At 34.6% G+C, this 15,917-nt stretch overlaps 1 protein-coding gene across 7 annotated transcripts in view; it reads left to right on the top strand.

Annotated features, from left to right (window-relative positions):
* Positions 1 to 15,917, top strand: part of EXD3 (exonuclease 3'-5' domain containing 3) — a 428,763-nt gene that overhangs the window by 6,368 nt on the left and 406,478 nt on the right. For 5 of the 7 annotated variants that reach the window (XM_031951937.1, XM_031951943.1, XM_031951935.1 and 2 more), the window contains exon 2: positions 5,746 to 5,795. The gene's annotated coding sequence lies outside the window, so the exon portion shown is untranslated. Of the gene's footprint in view, positions 1 to 4,809; positions 4,842 to 5,745; positions 5,796 to 15,917 lie in introns of those variants that run through there. The other 2 variants (XM_031951941.1, XM_031951938.1) reach the window with 1 other exon arrangement.

Here is a 15,917-nt window from a genome sequence, read left to right as displayed (position 1 = left end):
TAATTTGATGTAATCAAAATTTTCTATTTTGTGATCAATAATGGTCTCTAGTTCGTCTTTAGTCACAAACTTCTTCCTCCTCCACAAGTCTGAGAGATAAACTATCCTATGTTCCTCCAATTTGTTTATAATCTCGTTCTTTATGTCTAAATCATGGACCCATTTTGATCTTATTTTGGTATACGGTGTTAAGTGTGGGTCCATGCCTAATTTCTGCCATACTAATTTCCAGTTATCCCAGCAGTTTTTGTCAAATAATGAATTCTTATCCCAAAAGTTAGGATCTTTGGGTTTGTCAAACACTAAATTGCTATAGTTGACTATTCTGTCTTGTGAACCTAACCTGTTCCACTGATCAACTAATCTATTTCTTAAGGGGCTCCTTATTTCTGTGAGACAGGTGAAGATGGAGATAACTGGCATCTTAGTTACGTGAAATGATATAAAGGGAAGAAGAGGGAACTCTTGGTGAATGGTCTCAATTTTTTCAGCTGAAAGGGTAGGAGAGGGAGAGTTAATGAAGGTTTAAGGAAGGATGAAAAAGGTTTAGAAAAAACACTAGGGAGGTTTAAATAAGAGCTAGCATTTATATTTAAGATTTTTTTTTAATTAAAGCTTTTTTTTTTTTTTTTTCAAAACACATGCATGGACAATTCTTTTAGCCCTTGTAAAACCTTGTGTTCCAATTTTCCCTCTTTCCTCCCCACGACTTTCTCTAAATGACAAGTAGTCCAATATATGTTAAACATGGTAGAAATGTTAAATCCAATATATATATATATACATATTTATACAATTATTGTGCTGCACAAGGAAAATCAAATCAAACCAGCAAAAAAAGAAGAATAAAGTGTAAGCAAGCAACAACGAAAAGAGTGAAAATGCTATGTTGTAAACCACATTCAGTTCCCACAGACCTTTCTTTGGGTGTAGATGGCTCTCTTCATCACTGAACAATTGGAACTGGTTGGAATCATCTCATTGCTGAAGAGAGCCATGTCTATCAGAATTGATCATCGTATAATCTTCTTGTTGCCATGTATAATGATCTCCTGGTTCTGCTCATTTCACTTAGCATCAGTTCATGTAAATCTCTCCAGGCCTCTCTGAAATCATCCTTCTGGTTGTTTCTTACAGAACAATTTATGTTTAAAATTTGTAATACCTATATTACCTCATCTATAAAGGATTCAAAAGGATTCTTTTGTTTCTGTGAAGGCCCAGGTGAGTATATAACATAAACTTGTCATAGATCCGCTTTACCTGGCTTTATGATCTCTAGCTTTGTTCAATAGTGTGTAAACAGGGACAGTGTCTGTCCATGTGGGGAGTAACCCAAGGCCGTGTTTAGTAGGGCAAATCCTTTGATAGGACAAATAGGCAAGGACTTGAGAAGAGTGTGGAGTTGAATTGGTTCTCTGAGGGTCAAGAGGGACAAACGAGAGTGTAACTAGTGTAGGAGATGGTCTGGGAAAGACCTGAGGGGTGCAGATATTGGAGTTTGCAGTTAGGACAAAGAACAGAATATGGGGTTGCAATGTTGAGGGAGTGCTGAAATGGCAACAGATTATGCTCAGGTAAAAGAATTTCAGAGATTGAACATGATGTGGAACAGCTATTGACCTCTAATTTTGGATCTCCAATTGCCTTTTAGAAATCTCAGACTGGATGTCCAGTAGACATCCTAAATTCAACATATGCAAAAGAACTCTTTATCTTTCCCTCTAAACCATTCTTCACTTCTATCTTTCCTATTACTATGAAGGGCAACACCATTCTTCTCACTATTCTCCAATATCTTGGAAACATCCTTGTCTCCACAATCTCCCACTCCCCCAAGTCCAAGCTGTTGCTGAGGCCTGTTGATTGAACTTTTCTAACATCTCATCACTTTGCACTTTGATTACTACAACAGTTTGCTAGTGGATCTGCCTGCCTCAAATCTCTACCTATTCCAATGCATTCTCCTTTGTGCTACTAAAGTAATTTTCTAAAAGGTAAGCCTGATCATGTTACACTACTCCAAACTCTATTCCTTCCTGTTGCCTCTAGGAGCAAATACAGAATTCTGTTTGGCATTCCAAGCTCTTTGTAACCTATGCGCCTTCTACCTTCTCACACTTTACTCCTCAGCACATACCCTTCAGTCCAGTGACATTGACCTCCTTGGTGTTCCAGGAACCAAATACTCTTATCTCTGCTCTGAGCATTTTCTCTGGCTGTTCCTTATGCTTGCAATTCTCTCTCTCCTTAATTCTGCTTCCTGACTTCCTTTAACCTCCAGCTAAAATCCTGTCTTCTACAGGAAGGCTTTTGCAGTGCCATCTATCTGTAACTTATTTCCTATTTATCCCATGTATATAGCTTGTTTGTTGTCTTCCCCATTAGATTGTGAACTCCTTGGGGCAAATACTATTTTTGCCTTTTTGTATCCTCATCATTCAGAATAGTGCCTGATACATAATAGACACTTAATAAATGTTTATTGATTGATGATTGGTCCTATTCCCACTAAACTCCCTCCTCCTACAGGAAGACTTCCCTAACTCCATCTAATTCTAGTGTCTTCCTTTTATTTTCCTTTTTATCCTGTATATAGTTTTCTTTGTGTATATTTGTTTGCATGTTATCTTTCCAGTTAAGATTGTTAGTTCCTTGAAGGCAAGCACTATTTTTTTACCTCTTTTTGTATCTCCAGAGTTTGGTACAATGCCTGGATTTGACATTCTGGCAGGGTATCTAGATAAGATGGTTGATACTAAAGAAAGAGCTTTGGAATTCATCTCATACTTGAATATTTTAAAGTTTCTGTGGCTTCACCTAATACTGTATACCAAGATAAGGTTGAAATAGGTTCATGATCTAGACATAAAGAATGATATTACAAACAAATTTGAAGAACATAGGATAGTTTACCTCTCAGATTTGTGGAGGAGGATGGAATTTATGACCAAAGAAAAACTAGAGATCATTATTGATCACAAAATAGGTAATTCTGATTATATTAAGTTAAAAGTTTTTGTACAAACAAAACTAATTCAGACAAAATTAGAAGGGAAGCAATGAATTGGGAAAATATTTTTATATTCAAAGGTTCTAATAAAGCCCTTATTTCTAAAATATATAAAGAATTGACTCAAATTTATGAGAATTCAAGCCATTCTTCAATTGATAAATGGTTAAAGGATTTGAATAGACAATTTTCAGATGAAGAAATTAAAACTATTTCTAGTCATATGAAAAGGTGCTCCAAGTCACTATTGATCAGAGATATGCAAATTAAGACAACTCTAAGATACCACTACACACCTCTCAGATTGGCTAAGATGACAAGAAAAGATAATGACAAATGTTGGAGAGGATATGGGAAAACTGGGACACTGATACATTGTTGGTAGAACTGTGAACAGAGCCAACCATTTTGGAGAGCAATTTGGAACTATGCTCAAAAAGTTATCAAACTATGCATACCCTTTGAGCCAGCAGTGCTTTTCTGGGTTTATATCCCAAAGAGATCTTAAAGAAGGGAAAGGGACCCACACATGCAAAAATGTTTGTGGCAGCCCTTTTTGTAGTGGCTAGAAACTGGAAACTGAATGGATGCCCATCAGTTGGGGAATGGTTGAATAAGTTATGGTATATGAATGTTATGGAATATTATTGTTCTGTAAGAAATGTCTGACAGGATGATTTCTTTTATTTTATTTTTTTATTTAATAGCCTTTTATTTACAGGTTATATGAATGGGTAACTTTACAGCATTAACAATTGCCAAACCTCTTGTTCCAATTTTTCACCTCTTACCCCCCCACCCCCTTCCCCAGATGGCAGGATGACCGGTAGATGTTAAATATATTAAAATATAAATTAGATACACAATAAGTATACATGACCAAACTGTTATTTTGCTGTACAAAAAGAATCAGACTCTGAAATATTGTACAATTAGCTTGTGAAGGAAATCAAAAATGCAGGTGTGCATAAATATAGGGATTGGGAATTCAATGTAATGGTTTTTAGTCATCTCCCAGGTTTTTTCTTCTGGGCTGGGTTTCAGTTATTACCTCCTTGGAAATGATTTTTGATCTCATTGGAGGATGGCTAGGTCCATCAGAACTGGGCATCATAAGATTGTTGTTGAAGTATATAATATCCCCTGGCCTGCTATTTCACCAGCATCAGTTGGAAGTCTCTCCGGCCTTTTGAAATCATCCTGTTTATTTTTTAAAAAAAATACCCAAATATTCATATACCACAATTTATTCAGCCATTCTCCAACTGATGGGGGATCCATTCAGTTTGTTTCCCACTGCTGCCCAAACATTGAAACAGGTCCCCCCTTCATATCTCTTGGATATAAGCCTATAGTAACTGTGGATCAAAGGGATACAGTTGATAACTTTTTGACATATTCAATACTCCAGAATGGTTGGACTTCACAACTCCACCAACAATGACAATGATTTTTTCCCCTCCAACAATCATCATTATTTTTTCCTGTCATCTTAGCCAATCTGACAGGTGTGTAGTGGTATCTTAGGGTTGTCTTAATTTGCATTTCTCTGATTAATAATGACTTGGAGCATCTTTTCATATGACTAGAAATAGTTTCAATTTCTTCATCTGAGAATTGTCTAACAGGATGATTTCAAAGAGGCCTGGAGAGACTTACATGAACTGACGCTAAGTGAAATGAACAGAACCAGGAGATCATTATACACAGCAGCAACAAGATTATACGATTATCAATTCTAATGGATGTGGTTCTCTTCAACAATGAGATGATTCAAACCAGTTCCATTTGTTCAGTGATGAAGAGAGCCATCTACACCCAAAGAAAGGTCTGTGGGAACTGAGTATGGTTCACAACATAGCATTTTCATTCTTTGTTGTTTGCTTGCATTTTATTTAGCTTCTCTCTCTCTTTTTTTTTTTTTCTTGTGTGGCATGATAATTGTATAATATGTATACATATATTAGATTTAACATATATTTCTACCATGTTTAACATATATTAGACTACTTACCATCTAGAGGAAGGCATGGGGGAAGAGGAGGGAACTAGAACACAGGGTTTTGCAAGGGCTGGTGTTGAAGAATTGTTCATGCATATGTTTTGAAAAATAAAAAACTTTAATGAAAAAATTAAATAAAAAAAGTTTTTGTGGGTTTATAGATCTGGTTACTTCTAATAAATCAAAATTTAACCCACTAATGCATGCTTATTTTGTATAATTCTTGCCAATATCTTCCTTAAAAATGCTTGGGGCTTTATCTAAGACCTCTTGACGTGTAGATAGCAGTAGAATTATTTGTGGATTAACCCTCATTTTCACCATGTGACTGTCCCATTTTTCCCTCCAGAACTAATAAGGTCATTGATATCACCAAGGGAAGGAATACTGAGAAGTATCTGAAATATAAATTTAAATGTAAAAAAGGGAGAGTATTTTCCATGTTTAGTCCACTCAGTGAATACTCTCTAACAGATTGGCTGTCTGCAGAAGAAAGAACACTGGGGTAGGCAGTGTGTTAAGTTTGGATAAGCTTTCCATCACTTAAGCTTAAATGGCCTTAGTGGCATTAAGCATTATTAGAGCTGGGAACAGGGGTAAGGAAGATAGTACTACCTTCCAGGCAATGGTTTATATTGCTTATTTTATAAGTACCAAACTGGGGTTTTGATTCTGTATTCTGAAGTGTGCCGGTACTGATTTCTCTGTTGTTATTATTATTATTTTATAGAGTAACAGAAGAGATTGCACAGCTGTTAGAGAACTATCACCTTTTCACAAGTAAGTGTTTTTTTGGGAGGGACCAATGTTAGAAATGTGTGATTATGTCTCTTATATTCAGAAAATTGCTTGCTAGTCATGGAGGCCTGAAGATTGTACTTCTCATGTCTCAGCAAAATTGTTAGGTTTTCCCTCTTTTCCTCTGTCAGTGTTCTCCCATTTCTTGCCCTTTTCCCCTCATGATGCTGAAATCTTCAGAGAACCACCTTTAAGGCAGGATCTTACGCTCCAGTGTTTTTTGACTATTTTCTTCACAGTGTATCTCCTCAGCACTCTGATGAGGATTTAGAGGTACTTAATCAGATATATTATTTCAAGATAACATATTAATGGTTTGTAATAGCTCAGTTTCTTAATAATCCCTGGCAACATTTGTATCTTTGCATGACTTTATTGCTTTAACCCAGAGGTAAGGCTGATAGCCTTGTCTGGAGCCACATTATGATAAGCTGATTCCTAATAAAAGGCTACCTGACCAGTCACAGCCTTAGATTTGTCAGAAAAATCTGTGTACTTTCCAAATGGGAGTGAGAAGCTTCCATGGCAACATCTTCCATCTAGTCCAGTTCTTTCAAATTTTAGCTTTTGCCCAAGACACATTGATAGGTAAGGGACAGAATCTGATTTGAATTCAGATCCTCTATCTCTAAACCTAATTTTTTTTTTTCCCTATCCTCTGCCTGGAACTGCAGAAGGGCAGCGAATTAAAAATGACATAGTAATAAAAGTGAGTTGGATTGTTTTTTGTAAACTGCTAGATCTGATTGCTTTTTTTCCCCTCTCAATTATTGTCCTTTTTAATCCCTTTGTAGTATTTGACAGTGCTGACCATCTCTTCCTTTTGTAGAGTTTTACCTTTTTTGATTTTTGTGACAAGATGCTCTCTTGGTCATCTTCTTGTCTCTCAGGTTACTTGTCAGGCTGCTTTGTTAGATTATCTATGTCCTGTCCCCTCATTGTATATTCTTTAAGGCTTTGTTCTGGAGCCTTTGGTTCTTCTTTCTATATGGTACCTTGATGATCTTATCATTTTTCATAGATTCAGTTATTATCTTAATGCTTTAAGAACTTTATAACCAGCCCTAGTCTCCTGAGTTACTGTGGTGTATCATCATTTACTTATTTATCATTTCTGATTGAATGTTCCATAGATATTTCAAGCTCAACATATTCTAAGGACCACACTCTCTTTCCTAACCTTATCTACTTTTGTAACAGCACCATTCCTTCAAGATATTCAAATTCATAAACTGAGAGTAATCTTTGATTCTTTATTCCTTTTTACTCTCCATGTAATTCCAATTCTTCTTCTAAAACATATTTCTTATATTTCCTCTTTTCTCCATCCATATAGCTATCACCCTAATTTGGGCCCTCATTGTCTCACGTAGGCTACTGGAATACTTTCTTTAATTGGTCTTCCTGCTTCAAGACACACACACACACACACACACTCTCTCTCTCTCTCTCTCTCTCTCTCTCTCTCTTCCTATTAAAACTTTTTTATTTTCAAAACATATGCATAATTTTCAACATTCATTCTTGCAAAACCTTGTGTTCCAAATTTTTTCCTCTCCCTCACCTTCCCCTCACCCTTTCCCCTAAATGGCAAATAATCAAATATATGTTAAATATAAGCAATTCTTCTATAGATATTTCCACAGTTATGCTGCACAAGAAAAATCAGATCAAAAAGAAAGAAAAATGAGAAAGAAAACAAAGTTCAAGCAAACAATATCAAAAAAAGTGAAAATACTATGTTGTAATCCACACTTAGTCCCCAAAGTCTTCTTTCTGGATACAGATGGCACTCTTTTATCACAAGGCCATTGGGACTGTCCTGAATCACCTCATTGTTGAAAAGAAGATTCTCTTTTTTAATCTATCTTCTAGGCAGCTTTCAAACTGTTATTTCTAAGGTACAAGTCTAACAATATCAGTACCCTATTAAAGAGCTTCTTGTGGTTCTATATTGCTGCTAGGATGAAATATAATCTTCTCCATTTGGATTTAAAACCCTTTACAATCTGACTTCAGTCTACCTTTCACCTCCCTTCACACATGCTATGTTTTAGCCAAACTTGCTATTTGGTCATCATTCTTCCAGGTTGAAATGTGCTCCCTCTTTGTTTCTGTCTCTTAGTATTTCTAGCTTCTTTTCCAGTTTTATCATAAAACCACTTCCATCATGAGGCCCAGTCTGGCCCCATCTGCCATATTGCCTCTCCCCTAGCACTGACTTTTTAATGACATAAACTTTGGGTCACTTGTTGTTCTGATCAGTGCTATATTTTCTATGTTTTGAAGTTGAGGGAAGTTTTCTTGTATTATTTTTGGCATTATGGTGTTGAGGTATTTTGATTTGTCATTTTCTTCAAGGAGACTTGGACAACTTAAGTTGTTTCTACTCATCTTGTTTTTGAGGTTAGTGATTTTGGCTTGTATAAAGATCTTATGTGCTTTTAATATTATTGACTTTTGCTTCTTTATAAATGGAGGAAGACCAAAGCACAGTGGTTGGGTCCACTGTAACAAGTCATAATGGGAATAGGTGGAGAAAAGTTACATATGTTGAGCAATAATGGTTGCTTTGTGATCTGCATTTTGTTGGAGAGAAATTCAAATTAACGATATCATAGATATTGAGTTGTATAGGTATATGCTCTTTCCCCCAGTAGAATGAAAGCAGAGGCTATTTATTTTTGTTCTGTATTTCTAGCATCTAGCACTAGTGCACAGGACATTATCAATGCTTAATGGATGCTTGTTGAATGAATAGTGGGAATACCCAAATTCTGATGAGCTCAAGAATCTACTGAAGCATTGACATATACAGAACACCTTCTATAATAGTCTTCCCTATGGAGTAGGAGATGTAAGACCAAGTTAAATTGCAAATTATAATTTAATTTCACCTTTAAGAGAGTTTAGTGCATTTAGTACATAGAACAATATTATAGAAAGGTTTTGTCAGCTTGTTTTGTACAAATAAAAAGTCATAGGAATGAGGATTATAGGTTTTAATGTGGTGTCTTGTTTTGGTGTCCTTTCTGCTGTTTATTTATCCTTCTAAGATTTTTTGTTAACTTCTTTTGTTTTTATATTACCTTTATTTTAAAATAGATCCCTTTTTTTTTTTTATTCTTCCCCAGTGACTCATCTTTTGTAGCAAAAATTTTCTAAAGAAAAAAAAGAAAATAATGTAGTACATTAACTAATTTGATAGTATTTGCAGTATTCCAAACTCATTACCTCCCAATTCTTCAAAGAAGGAAGAAAGTTGAATTTTCTCATTTCTTTGGAGATAGGCTCAGTCATTATAACTATACAGTCTTCAATTTCTTTTTCATCTTCTTTTGTTCTGAACATTTACATTGTTAAAATTATTATGTATGTTTTTTAATTAGTTCTGCTTACTTTATTCTGCATCGGTTTATAGAAATCTTACAGTTTCCTGTATTCTTCATATTCATAGTTTCTTGTAATGCAATAACATATTATGATCACGTACAATAATTTCTTTAGTTATTCCCCTGTTGGTAGTTATCTTTTTTGTTTCTAATTTTTTACTTCAGGAAGACATGCTGCTCTAAGTATCTTGAGGCTTTCTATCTTAGACTTACCTTGGAGTAAATACCTGGTAGTAGGATGTTTACAGCTAGGTAATATTGGTCTAATCTTCATGAATTCAAATTCTGTTTCAGATATTAACTGTGTGATGCTGGAAAAGTCACTTAATCCTGTTTGTCTCTGTTTTCTCATCTGTAGTTTACAAAATGTCAAATTCCCTTTGCTAAGAAAACTCCAAATGGGATCATGAAGAATCAGACATGACTGACCCGACAAAAAAAAAAAAAAAAAAAAAAAAAAGTGGGATATTTTGTAAACGGATATGAATGTTACTTTTCCAAATTGCTTTTTCAGAATGTTTGGCCATCAATTATTTGTAGTATCAGTATTCTTATTTTTCCATATCTTCTCCAACAATCAACTGGGTGCACCATTGGTCATCCTTTCCAGGTTGTAGGATGTGAGGAAAACCTCAGAGTTGTTTTAATGTGTATTTTCTTATTATTACTGATTTAGAGCAGTCTTTTTGTGTTTAACAGCTTGTAGTTCTTTTGATAATTGTTTGTCATGTCCTTTGGCCACTTATCCATTGGGGAATATATGTATGTGTATATATATATATTTATTTAATTCCCTATATGTATCTTGATTATCAGATCATTATCAAAGTTTTGATGCAGTTTTTTTTTTTCCAAATTGGCATTTTTCTGTCTTATCCTCTTTGAGGATTAGCATTGATTTTGCAAGTGTGAAAACTTTTCCATTTCAAATATCTACATTGTCTTTTGTGATTACATCTATTCTTTATTTGGTTAAGAACTTTATCTGTAGTCATCACTGTGAAAGCTACCTGGTTTGGGTTTTTCCTAATTTTTTTAATTGTATGACCTAATTGTATATTAGTTTTGAGCATATTATATGTGATAATAGGAGATGTTGTTTTCACCCTAATTTCTGCTAAATTATTTTCTATTTTCTCAAAAGTTTTTGTCAAACAGGAAGTTTTTCTTTAAGTATTTTTATGAAATTGATTTATTGAGCAGTGGTTATTGAGTTTGTTTCTTTTTCTTCCTTATCTACTAGTCCACTATTTTTTGGTGGCTTTTAAAAAGTCAATTGTTGATATCACTAGAGGGCAGTATTTCCTAATATATCATTTCAGTATTTATTTTCCTAATAGAAAAAAACGATGTGTGAAAAGGCTAAAATAGTAGGTGATCCAGAAATCGTTTAAATTTGCCTAGTGTCCTTGCCAGATCAGATATGTTTATTTTGAAGCATAACTCAGAACTGGAAATGAAATGGACATCTCACATTGTGAAGTTATAACTTTTGAGGAAATAAAAAAGCTGAATAGCATATTCCTTTTATTGACATCTTCACCTCGGTTCTTCTCATTCTTTCTCTTTCTTAAAAAAGAAATTAACTTCTAGACATGGAGTAATTTATTTTATTAGTTATTCTCTTCTTGATAATTAAATGTGTTTACTTGGGGTACTTGAACATGTTTGCTCTCGCTCTTGTGCACTTTCTCTCTCTCTCTCTCTCTCTCTCTCTTTTTTTTTTTTTTTTTTTTTTTTTTTTTTTTTTTTTTTTTTTTTTTTTTTTTTTTTTTTTTTTTTTTTTTTTTTTTTTTTTTTTTTTTTTTTTTTTTTTTTTTTTTTTTTTTTTAGGAATATCTTCTTTTTGAATGCTTGTCTTTTTTCATTGATGTTTGGGCTCAGATTTTCCGAGTATATAATTTTGAATTGTATCTGGAGCTCTTTCACTTTTTAGAATGTATTTTATTTTCTTTTAATTAGATCAATTTTTGCTTTTACTTGATCTGAGATAAGGATGGCTATCCCTGCTTTTTTGACTTCACCTAAAGCATAATAAATTCTGATTTTATTTTCTTCTATGATATTTGGCGGGTGTTTTGAAGTTTAAAATTTCCTTCCTTTTGTGTAAAAGTTATTTTTTCTCTAAATTTTAAGAATTTGTTGTTTTTTTTTTTTTTGGAGTTATTCAATTTAATCTGTGTATTTGAAGTACTGTTTTGCTTTGTTTTTCTGCAGAAGACTTGTGGATTCTTCTCTTGGGGTTTCATAAGGCATTGGTTCACTTTCCTCTGAGTTGTAACATTCCTTTAAAGAATTTTGCATTTTTTTGGGGGGGGGTTAATATTCATTCTTCTTTCTATTTTTAAAGAATTTCTCAGGTTAATTTATATTTTATGCTTTAGAGTCTTAACATTTTTCCCTTTTGAAATCTTTGGTGTTTCAGCCATTTTCCCTTATACCCCATCATTCCTTTTCTGAATCCTCTTCTTTGATGGTGGCAACATCATTCAGTGGGATTGAACTTCAAAGTTTATCTTAGCCTTCTCCCTTGTTGGGACATTTATGTTTTCACTGGGCTCAGTCAGTACCTTCCTAGGGGACAAGGCTGATCCTCTTACCCCAGCTTCCAATCTCAATTGTTTCCTTTTCTGGTTGGGCTAAAATCAGTATTTGCCAGGCTTTGCAGGGTTGGAGAAGGGCATTCCAAACAGAATCCCTGGAGCCTTGGAGCCCCATGACCTGGGGTTGCTCCAGTTATAGTACTAAGCTTCTTCTTCCCCTCTTCCTCATGTGATTTGGAAGAAATGATGTCTAACTTGCAGGGTGAGTTGTGTTGTCATTTTTTATAGCAGGAGGGGATTGCCCTTTTGGGTCCTTAGCACAGACTGATAGGTCAGTTTGTGTATCCTTGGCACAGGCATGGAGGCATATAGGGTTAGGAGTTGGGGGGGTCAAAGGGTTTAGTATTCTCTAATATTAATTTATAAGTCATTTATCTTGACAGTGGTCTTTTTTCAATCTTGTGGATTCAGCTGAAATTGTTCCACATGTCTGGCATATGTTTTGGTGGGGTTTTTTGGGAGGTAATAGGGACCAGAGAAAATGTGTAGTTTTTTCTATTATTGGTTATGTAATCTAGAAGCCACTTTCTTTCCCATTCTGTCTAGAGTTAAGAAGCATTACTTATCAAACCATAATTTCCTCATTTTTTAACCCTTATACTTGTTTCATAGGCATATTTCAAATTCATTATATTCAAAACAGAATTCATTATCCTCCCAGATCTAGATTTTTTCCTAACTTCCTTAATACTCTTTACCACCATCCTTCTAGTTACCCAAGTTTGCAGCTTGGTGTCATCCTCAGGTTCTCACTCATTCATCTTATAAATTCAATCATTTGCCAAATCTTACCATTCCTTTCGCCATATCTCTTGTCTATGTTCAATTCTCTTCACGTATACAACTACTATCCTGGTTTAGACCTTCATTCCAACTTACCTAGATTATGATGATCCTGTCCTTATTGATTTCCCTGTGGTTTATAGGTCTCCTCCCACACTAATATACCCTCTATATAACTGCCAAAGTGATTTTCTTAAAGTGTAGGCCTGACCAAATTATCTACTTGGTCCAGTGGCTCCTTATTAGCCCTAGGATCAAATGTAAACTCTTTGGTTTGGTATTGAGTCCTCTTTTCTCTCCTCCCCTTTCCCTTAACTAGCAAAGATAGAGGTTAAATACCTCTTCTTCTAAACATTTCCATATTCATCTTGTGCAAGAAAAATCAGATTAAAAGGGAAAAAACATGAGAGAAAAAAGTAAACAAACAACAACAAAGGTGAAAATACTATGCTTTCATCCACATTCAGTCTCTCTCTCTCTTTTTCCCCCCTCTTTTTTTTTTTTTTTTTTTGCTGAGGCAGTTGAGGTTAAGTGACTTGCCCAGGGTCCCACAGCTAGCTAAGAAGTGTTAAGTATCTGAGGTCAGACTTAAACTCAGGCTCTCCTGATTTCAGGGCTGATGCCACCTAGCTGCCCTCACATTTAGTCTCTACAGTTCTCTCTCTGGATGGGGATGGCATTTTCCATCCCAAGTATATTGGAATCACCACCTCATTGTTGAAAAGAACCTATCATTACATAATCTTGTTACTGTGTACAGTGTTCTTGGTTCTGCTCACTTAGCATCAGTTCATGTAAATACAGGTTTTTCTGAAATCAGCCTACTCATCATTCTTACAGAACAATAATATTTCTTTACATTCATTTACCATAACTTATTCAGCCTTTCCCCAATTCATGAATATTCACTCAATTTCTAATTCCTTGCCACTACAAAAAGGGCTGCTACGAACGTTTTTGCATATATAGAGTCCTTTTCTCTCTTTCATTATGTCTTTGTGATACAGACCCAGTAGAGACACTGCTGAATCAAAGGGTATGCACAGTTTTGTAGCTCTTTGGGAATAGTTGCAGTTGCTCTCCAGAATGGTTAGATCATATTACAACTCCACCAACAATGCATTAGTGTCCCGGTTTTCTCACATTCCCCCTAAGACTTATCATTATCTTTTCTTGTCATTGTAGCCAATCTGAGAAATGTGAAGTGATACTTCTGAGTTGTCTTAATTTGCATTTTTCTAATCAATAGTGATTTAGAGCATTTCGTCATATGACTAGAAATGGCTTTAATTTTCATTATCTGAAAATTCATTATCTGTCATATCTGTTAGAATTCTTACAAGGTGCTAAGTCAGTGGAATTGATAGAGACAATGGTTGTTTAGCAGGGTGCTTAACAGTTCTCTAGATGTACTTAGTACTTACTACAGTTCCACAAGATTCACACCTTTAAGAGAGCATATGTAAGCTAGGAGCCTCAACCAGGATTGACTTCAGGAGATTCTCAAGCCAGAGATGGCAGTTGGGCAGAACGAAGGAAGACAAGAGAAGTGGTGGCAGACTGTCCTGTGGAAAACACTGAAACCAAGATCTGGAAACTCGCTGAGCCCCAAGTAAAGGAGATAAGATTTTGAAGGAGACAATAAAGGATTTTGGACTTTAATATCTGGCTGCATTTGGAGTGGTTACACTGAAATGAAATGAAGGCTGCTCCCAGAAGCCCCCCAAGAAACCTGCTCCCAGAGAACATTATATTTTAGAGGAGAACATTACACATATCTTTTGACCATTTATCAATTGGGAAATACTTGTGTTTCTTATAAATTTGAGTCAATTCTCTCTATATAATTTTAAAAATGATGGCCCTTTTCTAGTCTTCTTTCATATTACTCTTGTCCATATACTTCATGGTTTGACTTATTAGTCTATTTCTGTTCCTCACGTGCTATGCATATTCTATCTCCTGTCCATTGCCTTTGCACTGGCCTTCCATGCCTAGAATACTCTTCCTATTCACCTTTGCCTCTTAGAAGCTTCAGATTTCTTTATGATTCAGCTTTTTAAGCCTGATTTTGCTTTTTTTATTTGTATTTTTCAGTATCCTAATACTTAGCCTATTGATTGGTACGTAGTAAGTGCCTATTAAATGTTTGTTGTTAAGCTGATTATTTGTCAGACTTTTATAAGTCCCCTTTCCCCTTTTTATAATGAATTTAATAGACATCAACAAACTTGAACATTTCAATGTACAAGGAAGAAACTGTGAACTTGCATTATTCACAGTTTGCTTTTTAATGTTTGTATTAAATTTAAAGTAATAGCAACAAAGCTCTCCTGCTTGTCTGTGTACCTTTCTGAACTTTCTTTTGTTCTCTTCTGTATATTTTTAAAATGTTTGATTGCTCTTATCTTTTTTTCTTCATCACTATCATTACCCCTGAACTTTCTCTTGCTCCATAGAAGGCCTCCTTCCTTGTAATAAGTATAGTTAAGCAAAACAAATTAACACATAGGTCTTGTACTTTTTAGATAGCCATCCTCCATAGTTCACTCTGAGGGTGGGAAAAAGAACCTCAGATGTCTACCCTCTAGCTCTGAGCTGGTACCATGGCATGTAAGAGTTAACAGAGGTAGTGATAATGACAGTGGAAGATTTAAGTAAATGAGAGAGGAAGGGATCATCCCAAGGGAGAAGAAGGCGAAGTTTTTCAGGCATAAGCTTCCTTGTGTGTTACATTAATATTCATGTTTATCAATCCTTGCTACTTCATATATAAGATTGGAGTAGAGATCAGAGAACATTATCTGACAATCTAGAATCAAACTCTAGATTGTGTAATATAAGGGAATGATAAGAAATTTCTAATTGCTTGACAAAATAAATTAATTATAATAACCTGTCAGGAATTGAAATTATCCTGTACAATATATTACTTTAAAGTCATTTTAAGTTTGGAATTTTGTCAGCCCCATAACCACATTTGAATAACAAAGTTATGATTAAATCAACAAAAGGCTTAGGAAATGAAGAGAAGATACATGATTCATTGTGGCTTTTAAAACTTTTGTTTTATCTTCAAATAATCATTTGAATCAAAAATAAAGTATCAATTTTAAGTTTGATTTTTTCATTTATTGGTGTAATTACAACATTTCTATGGTATATTGGTATTTTTTTATTATATTTTTATTATTATATTTTTATATTTTTACTTAATGTGTTAAAACTTGTAATATTTATGAGGAATTAAGTGCCATCTCTTCCCTGCAAAAGGACTTAGGTTAATCCATAGATTTTCCAAAAAGCTTAGTTGTCATAGTGAAATA

This window comes from Sarcophilus harrisii, chromosome 2, assembly GCF_902635505.1.
Source record: "Sarcophilus harrisii chromosome 2, mSarHar1.11, whole genome shotgun sequence".
Lineage (NCBI taxonomy): Eukaryota > Metazoa > Chordata > Mammalia > Dasyuromorphia > Dasyuridae > Sarcophilus > Sarcophilus harrisii.
This window is presented reverse-complemented; position numbering and strand designations above follow the sequence as displayed.